Here is a 10971-nt window from a genome sequence, read left to right as displayed (position 1 = left end):
AGATTGATTGTACCATTTTATATTCCCAAGAGAAATCTTTGTGTGGTTCATATTTCCTGCAGAGTGGTTTATTTTTATTTCTAAACGTGGAGGGAGGCAGAGAGGTAAAATAATGTGTTCTTTCAAGCATCTGTATATCTGTCTCAGATTCTCCTCAGGGTCTCTTATGGGTTCAATTACGTCCTCTAAGAGACATATTGGAGTCCTAAACACCGTTACTGAGAATGTTACCTTTATAGCAAATTGTAGTTTGTTGCATACATAATTAGTTCAGATAAGATCATACTGGAGCTGGGTGGGCCCTTACTCCAGTATGACTGTTTGTCCCCTTCTAAGAAGATGATGTAAACACCAAAGAGGAGAGAGGAGCTTACCACACACGAGGGATACAGGCGTGAAGAGAGGAATGTGCTGTAGCTGCAAGCCAAGGAATGCCGAAGACTGCCTGCAAACCACCAGAAGCCAGGATGTGCCAGCAAGGGATAATCCCTTACAGGTTTCAGAAAGAACAAGAACCCTGTCGAGCTACCTGTGTCTCAAGCTTGAAGACTCTAGAACTGGGATTCAGTGCAATTTTTTCTTGCCTGAAGCCACCAGCTTCAGGAGTACTTTTGTTGCATAGCCCCTAGGGAAACTAACACAGAGGTCTTAGAACCACTCTCAGGTGTCTATCCTGCTTTTTGCTTCAGGTTGTCATTACCATTTATAAAGAATAATTAAACAAACAATATGAAGGGAAATTTGCATCTTCTAAAGTCCTCCTGGAAGGAAATCTTTGGATATTGTTGTCTAAAGTATTTAAGATTTTGGAGCATTCTCTCTTATCCTGTTTCCTTACATCTCATTTTACTAAAATAACAGAGTCATGGATGGAGTGCACGGCTAAGGGAAAGTTCGGGAGCAGACATGTGCCTGGGTAGAAACTATATGTGAGCAACATTTTTGCATTTATATATTTGTGTATATATATTTCGATATATATATATGTATGCAAGACGTTTAACATTGCTTATCCATGAGTACTTCTTGTATTTATCATTCAATTGACGTATATTTTTCACAGACTTAAACATGCCCATGGTTCCTTATTTTCTCAGAAAAAGAATGATAAAACACCAAAATTGACTACAATCTGCTTTTCCCTAGTTTGACTGATAAAATTTGTTATACTCCATGTTATTCTTCCCATTATTTTATATTAGAATATGTAAAAACTTGCAAAACTCTGAACAAGAACATAAAAAATAAATAACTGTATACTCACACTTAAATCCATAGAATGGAAGTAAATCGTTAACTGTGCAAAATGTCTTTACATAAAGGTCACTTTAATATATTACATATAGTAAAAGCTTATAAAATGTAGCTGTGTTTTTTATACATTGCATATGTGAAAACTGTACCACCTATATTAAGTGTAAAATAATGATTGGTGGGTTATCTTGGCTTTTTAGAATTCAATATGACCTAATGGACTGATTACCATAGCCTCTGTCTCTGTTGAAAGTTGCCCTTGCTACTTTTAACTTAGCTTCTAATTTATCTTTATAAATATCATATGACTTTAAAAAGTTTAAAACTCATTCTGGATTTGAACTGGCCACAATTCCAAAATCTCACTTTTTCTTTTTCGCTGATGAACATTAGCCCTGAGCTAACATCTGTGGCAGTCTTCCTCCACTTTATGTGTGGGTCGCCACCACAACATGGATGGCGGGGGGTATAGGGCCACGCCTGGGATCGAACCGAGAACCTGGGCCACCAAAGCGGAAAAATCCAAACTAAACCACTATGCCGCAGGGCCAGCACCCCCAAAATCTCACTTTTAAAGAAAATCCTTTGAAACTTCTAAATGCTTGAGAGCATCAATCAGATTTTCAGCTTTAATTATCTGAAGGACAAATTTTCCGTGTCTTTGGTTCCCTTTAATTTCTCATTTAGTCACCCTAGCGCCTTTCTTCTTCTTCCTTCCCTCTGGCGTAGGAGAGTCATCAAGATAGATGGGATTTGGGGCCATAAAATGCATCAAACTAAAGACATAGAAATCATACAAAGTATGCTCTGACACCACAGTGGAATTAAACTAGATATCAATAACTCATAAATAGCTGGAAAACGCCAAAATTCATAGAGATTAAACAACTTCTAAATAACACATGAATTAAATTACAATACTTCTAAATAAAACATGAATGAAGTAAAAAATGTCAACATTTTTAAAATATGTTTAACTTAATGAATATGAAAGTACAACACCAAAGTTTGTAGGGTGTAGCAAAAGCAGCGCATAGAGAGAAATCTATAGCATTGAATGCATATATTAGAAAAGAAGAAATATCAAAATCAACCCTCAATGTTCCACCTTAGGAGACTAGAAAAAGAAGAGCACTTTAAATACAAAGTAAGCAGAGAAAAGGAGTAATAAAAATTAGCCCAGAAATCAATGAAATTGAAACTAGGAAATCAATAGAGAAAATCAATGAAATCAAAAGCTAGTTTATTGAAAAGATCAATGAAATGGTAAACCTCTAGCCAGGCTAACTAAGAGAAAAGAGAGTAGACACAAATTACAAATATCAAAAGTGAAAGAGGGTCCAGCAGTACAGATCATAAGTTCATTAAAAACATACTAAGGAAATACTATGAACAACTCTATGCCCCCCAAATTTGATAACCTGGAGGAAATGCACTAATTTCTTGAAAGACACAATCTACCAAAACTAACAAGGATAAACAGATAATCTCCATAAACCTATAACTATTAAAGAAATTGAATCAATAATTAGTAACCTTCAAAACAGAAAGCACTTGGCCCAAATGGATTCACTGGTGAATTCTACCAGTCATTTAAGGGAGGAAATTTTACCAATTCTCTACAATCTCTTTCAGAAGTAGGAACAGAGAGAATACCTCCTAACCAATTCTACAAGGTCAAATTACCCTAATACAAAAACCAGATAAAGATGTTACATGTAAAGAAAACTAAAGACCAATATCTCTCATGAACAAAGATGTAAAAATCCACAACAAAATATTAGCAAATCAAATCCAACGATGTTTAAGAAGAAGAATATACTATGACCAAACAGTATTTATCACAGGTATGGAAGGCTGGTTCAACATTTGAAAATCAATAAATATAATCCATCACATCAACAGACTAAAAAAGAAAACTCATATGATAATATCTGTAGATGCAGAATAAGCATCAAGTTCCAACATCTATTTATGATAAAAACTTTCAGCAAACTAGGAATAGAAGAGAACTTCTTCAACTTGACAAAGAATATCTAAAAAATCCTACAGCTAACATCTGATTTAATGGTGAGAAACTAGAAGTTTTCCCACTAAGGTAAGGATGTCACCTCTCACCACTCATTTTCAATATCATACTAGAAGTCCTAGCTAATGCAATAAGACTAGAAAAGGAAATAAAAGTGATACAAATTGGGAAGGATGATATAACTGTCTTTGTTTGCAGATGACACATGATTATTTATGTAGAAAATCCTATAGTATTGACAACAACTACAACCACAAAAACTCCTGGAACTAACAGGCAAATATAGCCAGGTTGCAGAATATGAGGTTAATATATAAATTCAAATGCTTTCTTATGTACCAGCAAAGAACAATTGGAACTTGAAATTAAAACCACAATGCTATTTACATTAGCACCAAAAAAGGAAATATTTAGCTTTAAATCTAACAAAATATGTACAATACAAAGCTCAGATGAAGGAAATCAACAAATATCTAAGTAAATGAAGAGATTTTCCATTTTCATGGATAGGAAGACTCACAAGTTTACTTATAGACTCAGCGTAATCTGAATCAAAACACCAAGAAGTTATCTTGTGGACATTGGTAAATTGCTTGTAAAGTTTATATGGTAACTCAAAAGACCAATGGCGGGGCCGGCGCAGTGGCATAGTGGTTAAGTTCACGTACACCACTTTGGCGGCCCAGGGTTGCGAGTTCAGATCCCAGGTGCAGGACTCTGCACCGCTCATCAAGCCATGCTGTGGTGGCATCCACATACAAAAATAGAGGAAGATTGGCAGCATGTTAGCTCAGGGCCAATGTCCCCCACCAAAACCCAGAAAAAACCCAATGGAATAGCCAGCACGTATTGAAAGAGAAGAACACGACCAGATGACTGACCCTTCCCACCTTCAAGACTTACTATGAAGCTATAGTAATGAAAACAGTGTGGTACTGGCAAAAGAATATATAAATAGAATAAATGAAACAGAATGAAGAGCATAGAAATAGTTCAACACAAATATATTCAACTCATCTTTGACAAAGGTGCTAAAGCAAATCAGTGGAGAAAAAGATTTTATTTTAAACAAATGATACTGGAACAACTGGAAATCCACATGTGAAAAAAAGAAAGGAACTTACAACTTTCACAAAAGTTAACTCAAAATGGATCACAGTCCTGAAGGAGTGATGTCAGATTCACAGCAGAGTGAAGTTGTTCCTTTGTCTCTCCTGTCTAACTTACAATTAAATGGTCACTCATTAACCAGAAGAGGATTCCCTGCACAGTACAACAGGACATCTGAGAGATACATGCAGCCATGCATCTGAAGGTGGAGTGGACTGGATCCCAGGAGGCAGTGGAACTAGGTGAGCACACCCCTCCGCCTCCCTGGTGGGGCGAGCCAGCTCACGGATCCTCACGTAGTGACTGATGTGACTGTAAGAGGAGGCAGCAGCAGCCTGGCTCATGGAAATTCTTTCGGAGTGGTAGCTCAGTCTGTGGGAGTGCCCACTGTGTTGCAGTGGCCCCACCCCTGAGAAGACTCCCCACCAAGTAGTGGCTCAGCCCCCATGAAGCGTGCCTGCCTGTCAACTGGGCCCAGCACAGGCAAGAAGGCACACCACCGACTCAGAAGGCGTCCCACCTGCAGAGCACAGCAGCCTGAAGGACCCACTGAGTGGCAGCTCTGCCCCCACATGGTGCACGTCCCACCTAGCACAGCAGCTCAGCTGTTCCCCTACGAGTGCAGCGGCCCTGCCAGTGAAAGAGCAACCCACCCACCGAGCTCAGATCCCTCACCTATGGTGAGTGACCTCCTGCCCAGCACAGAGGCCCTGCCCATGTGAGTGCAACCTGCCCAGAGCAGCTATGGCCAGCCCATGCAAGCGCAGAGCAGCCCTACCTGCACAACTTCCAGCATACTGAGCGAGATCTGAAAACACAGCCGCCCCAGAAAACACTGCTCCCCCAGCAGTGTCAGGTGGAATCTGCGACCTAACACTACCACAAATGTGCTAGCAAAGGATCAACTCATAAAACACCATGAAGAACTACAGTAACATATCAGAGCAGAAGAAAAATGACAAGTCTCCAGAAACCAATCCGGAAGTCAAAGAAATTTACAATCTAAATCACAGAGAATTCAAAATAGTTGTCATAAAGAAACTCAGTGACTTACAAGAAAACTCAGAAAGACAATTCAATGAGGTCAGGAATAAAATGAATGAGCAGAAGGAATACTTCACCAAAGACAGTGAATCTCAAAAAAAAAAAAAAACAGAAATTCTGAAGATGAAGAACATAGTTAGAAATAAAAAAGAATCTAGAAACCATACAAAACAGAGCTGACAATATGGAGGAAAGAATTAGTGATTTAGAGGATAGAAATAAAGAACTGCTTCAGGTGGAAGAGGAGAGAGAATTAAGATTTCAAAAAATGAAGAACTTCTTTGAGAAATATCCATCTCAATCATGAAATGCAACATAAAGATTATAGGTATTCGAGAGGGAGAAGAGTGGGAGAAAGGAGCAGAAAGCTTGTACAAAGAAATAATAGCTGAGAACTTCCCAAACCTGGGGAAGGAACTGGACTTACAAGTACATGAAGCCAATAGAACTCCTAATTAAATCAATACAAAAAGACAGCCTCCAAGGTGAATAGTGTTAAAACTGGCAAAAGTCAATGACAATGAGGGCTGGCCCAGTGGCGCAAGCAGTTAGGTGCACGCGCTCCGCTTTGGCGGCCCAGGTTTCCCGGGTTCAGATCCCAGGCATGCACAGGCGTGCCACTTGTCACACAATGCTGTGGCGGCGCCCCATAAAAAGAAGAGGAAGATGGGCACGGATGTTAGCTCAGGGCCAATCTTCCTTGGCAAAAAAGACGAGGATCGGCATCGGATGTTAGCTCAGGGCTGATCTTCCTCACCAAAAAAAAAAAAAAGTCAATGACAAAGAACAAATATTAGGGGCAGCAAGGCAGAAGAAAATAACATACAAAGGAACCTCACTATGAGGCTTTCAGTGGATTTCTCAGTACAAACATTATAGGTTAGGAGAGAATGGAATGATATATTCAAAATACTGAAAGACAAAATTTTCAGCCAAGAATACTCTGTCCAGCAAAACTAACCTTCAGATACAAGGGAGAAATAAAAGCGTTCCCAGATAAACAAAATATGAGGGAATTCATCACCACTAGGCCTGCCTTAACAAGAAACATTGAAAGGAGCCCTCCCATCTGAAACTAAAAAGCAAAGCTTTACAAAACCTTGAGCAAGGAGATAAATAGACAGATAGAATCAAAAAATTGCAGCTCTATATCAAAAATAGGTTAGTAAGCACTTAACTGTAACATAAAAGATAAAGGGAAGGAAAGCATTAAAAATAACTATAGATACTTCAATTTGTGCACAAACTCACAGCAAAAAGAATAATTTGTGACAACAATAACTCAGAAGGGGAAGAGGAAAGGGATGGAACCTCTTTAGGTTAATGGAGATAAGAAACTATCAGAAAATGGACTATCTCATCTATGAAGTCTTTTATACAACCTTCACGGTAACCAGAAAACAAAACATCAGAGCAGAGCCACAAATCATAGATAAAGAGAAAACTGAGAAAACCATCACAGAAAAGCACCAAACTGAAATGGCAGTCAGAAATACAAGGAAAAGAAATATTGGAAATATAGAACAATCAGAAAATAAGAGATAAAATGACAGTATTAAGCCCTCATATATCAATAATCACTCTGAAAGTAAATGGATTGAATTCTCCCATCAAAAGACACAGAGTGGCGGGATGGATTACAAAACAAGACCCAACAATATGCTGCCTCCGGGAAACACATCTCAGCTCTAAAGACAAACACAGGCTCAAAGTGAAGAGATGGAAGAGCGATACTCCCACGCATAAAATGCCAAGCAAAAGAAAGCAGGTGTTGCCATACTTATATCAGAGCAAGCAGACTTCAAGATAAAAGGACAATGAAAGACAAAGAGGGGCAGTGTATAATGATAAAAGGGACATTGCACCAAGACAACATAACACTTATGAATACAAATTCACCCAACACAGTAGCACTAAAGCATATAAAGCAACTACTAGCAGACCTCAAGGAGATATTGACAGCAACACAATAATAGTAGGGGACCTCAACACACACTTACATTAGTAGATAGATCATCCAGACAGAAAGTTAATAAGAAAAGAGCAGTCTTAATTGAAACACTAGACCAGATGGACTGAATAGATATATATAGAACACTCCATCCAAAATCAGCAGAATACACATTCTTCTTAAGTGCACATAGAACATTCTCAAAGATAGACCTTATGTTGGGAAACAAGGCAAGCCTCAATAAATTTAAGAAGATTGAAATCATATCAAGCATCTTCTCTGACCACAACGCTGTGAAACTAGAAATCAACTACAAGAAAAAGGCTGGGAAAGACACAATAGGTGGAGACTAAACAACATGCTCCTGAACAACCATTGGATCATTGAAGAAATCAAAAGAGAAAGCAAAAAATACCTGGAGACAAATGAAAATGAGAACACAACATACCAACTCTTATGAGACTCAGCAAAAGCAGTCCTAAGTGGGAAATTTATAGCAATACAGGCCTACCTGAACAAACTAGAAAAATCTGAAATAAGTAATCTCAAACTACTCCAAAGAAAACTAGTAAAAGAAGAGTAAACAAAGCCCAAGTCAGCAGAAGGAGGGAAATAATAAAAATTAGAGTGGAAATAAATGAAATAGAGACTAAAAAAAACTATAGACAGCATCAATGAAACCAAGAGCTGGCTCTTTTAGAAGAGTAACAAAATTGACAAACCCTTAGCCAGACTCATTAAGAAAAAAAGAGAGAAGGCTCAAATAAATAAAACCAGAAATGAATGATGCGAAACTGAAATGGATACCACAGAAATACAAAAGATTATAAGAGAATACTGTGGAAAACTATCGCCAACAAATTAGATAACCTAGAAGAAATGGATAAATTCTTAGACTCATACAACCTCCCAAAACTGAATCAAGAAGAAATAGAGAATCTGAATAGACCAATCACAAGAAAAAGAGGTTGAAACAGCAATCAAAAACCTCCCCCAAAACAAAAGTCTAGGACCAGATGGCTTCTCTGGAGAATTCTTCCAAACGTTCAAAGGAGATTTAATACCTATTCTTCTAAAATGATTCCAGAAATTTAATAAGATGGAATGCTTCCTAACCCATTCTATGATGTCAACATTATCCTGATACCAAAACCAGACAAGGACAACACAAAGAAGGAAACTTACAGGCCAATATTGCTGATGAACATAGGTGCAAAAATCTTCAACAAAATGTTGGGAAATGAAATGCAGCAATACATTAAAAGGATCACGCACTGTGAACAAGCGGGATTTATACCAAGGACACAGGGATGGTTCAACACCTGCAAATCAATCGATGTGATACACCACAATAACAAAATGAAGAATAAAAATCTCATGATCATCTCAATAGATGCAGAGAAAGCGATCCAACATCCATTTATGATAAAAACTCCCAATAAAATGGGTATAGAAGGAAAGTGACTCAACATAATAAAGGCCGTAGATGACACACCCACAGCCAACATCATACTTAACAGTGAAAAACTAAAAGCCATCCCTCTGAGGACAGGAACAAGAAAAGGTGCCCACTCACACCACTCCTATTCAACACAGTACTGGAATTTTAGCTAGAGCTATTAGGCAAGAAGAAGAAATAACAGGTATCCAAATTGGAAAGGAAGAAGTGAAGTGAAACTCTTACTGTTTGTGGATGACATCATTCTATATGTAGGAAACACCAAAGAATCCACCAGAAAACTGTTAGAAATAATGAACAACTGCAACAAAGTTTCAGGGTACAAAATCAACTTACAAAAATCAGTTGCATTTCTATACACTGAGAGTGAACTAGCAGAAAGAGAAGTCAAGAAAGCAATCCCATTTACAAACACAACCAAAAGAATAAACTATCTAGGAATAAACTTAAACAAGGACGGGAAAGACTTCTACACTGAAGGCGATAAGACATGATTGAAAGAAATTGAAGAAGACATAAAGAAATGGAAAGATGGTCCATGCTCATGGACTGGAAGAATAAAGATAGTTAAAATGTCCACTTACCTAAAGCAATCTACAGATTCAATGCAATCTCAATCAGAATCCCAATCACGTTATACACAGAAATAGAACAAAGAATCCTAAAATTTATTTGGAACCACACAAGACCCAGAATAGCCAAAGCAATCCTGAGAATAAAACAAAGCTTGAGGCATCACAATCCCTGACTTCAAAATATATTACAAAGCTATAGCAATCAAAACAGCATGGTAGTGGCACAAAAACAGACACACAGATCGATGGAAGAGAATTGAGAGCCCAGAAATAAAACTACGCATCTATGCATAGCTAATCTTCAACAAAGGAGTCAAAAACATGCAATGGAGAAAGGAAAGTCTCTTCAATAAGTGGTGTTGGGAAAACAGACAGCCTCATGCAAAAGAATAAAAGTAGACCATTGTCTTACACCATACACAAAAATTAACTAAAAATGGATTAAAGACTTGAATGTAAGACCTGAAACCATAAAACTCCTAGAAGAAAATATAGGCAGTACACTCTTTGACATCGGTCTTAGCAGCATCTTTTCGAATACGATGTCTACTCCAGCAAGGAAACAAAAGGAAAAAGTTAACAAGTGGGGCTACATCAGACTAACAAGCTTCTGCAAGGCAAAGGACACCATGAACAAAATGAAAAGACAACCCACCAACTGGGAGAAAATATTTGTAAATCACATAATCAACAAGGGGTTAATTTCCAAAATATATAAAGAACTCACACAACTCAAGAATAAAAAAAAAGCCCACAACGATCAGATCAAAAAATGGGCAGAGGATATGAACAGACATTTTTCCAAAGAAGATATACAGATGGCCATCAGGCACATGAAAAGATGTTCAACATCAGTAATTATTAGGGAAATGCAAATCAAAACTACAATGAGATATCACCTTACACCCCGCAGAATGGCTATAATTACCAAGATGAAAAAATAACAAATGTTGGAGAGGATGTGGAGAAAAGGGAACCCTCATACACTACTGGTGGGAATGCACACTGGTGCAGCCACTCCGGAAAACAGAATGGAGATTTCTCAAAAAAATTCAAAATAGAAATGCCATACGATCCAGCTATCCCACTACTGGATACTTATCCAAAGAACATGAAATCCACAATGCAAAGACATCCATGCACCCCTATGCTCATTTTAGCTTTATTCACAATAGCCAAGACGTGGAAACAACCCAAGTGCCCCGCTACTGATGACCGGATAAAGAAGATCTGGTACATATATATACAATGGAATACTACTCAGCCATAAAGAAAGACAAAATCGTCCCCTTTGCAACAACACAGATGGACCTTGAGGGTATTATGTTAAGTGAAATAAGGCAGACAGAGAAAGACAAACACTGTATGGTTTCACTTATATGTGGAAGATAAACAAACACATGGATCCAGAGAGCAGGTTAGCGGTTACCAGAGGTGAAGGGGGAGTAGGGGTGGGCGAAAGGGGTAAAGGAGCACATCCATAGGCTGACAGATAAAAGCCAGACTACTGGTGGTGAGCACGATGCAGTCTATAGAGAAACTGATATAT

This window comes from Ceratotherium simum, chromosome 20 (assembly GCF_057802395.1).
Source record: "Ceratotherium simum simum isolate JZ-2026a chromosome 20, ASM5780239v1, whole genome shotgun sequence".
NCBI classification, from domain to species: Eukaryota; Metazoa; Chordata; class Mammalia; order Perissodactyla; family Rhinocerotidae; genus Ceratotherium; species Ceratotherium simum.
Note: the sequence above shows the minus strand (reverse complement) of the source record.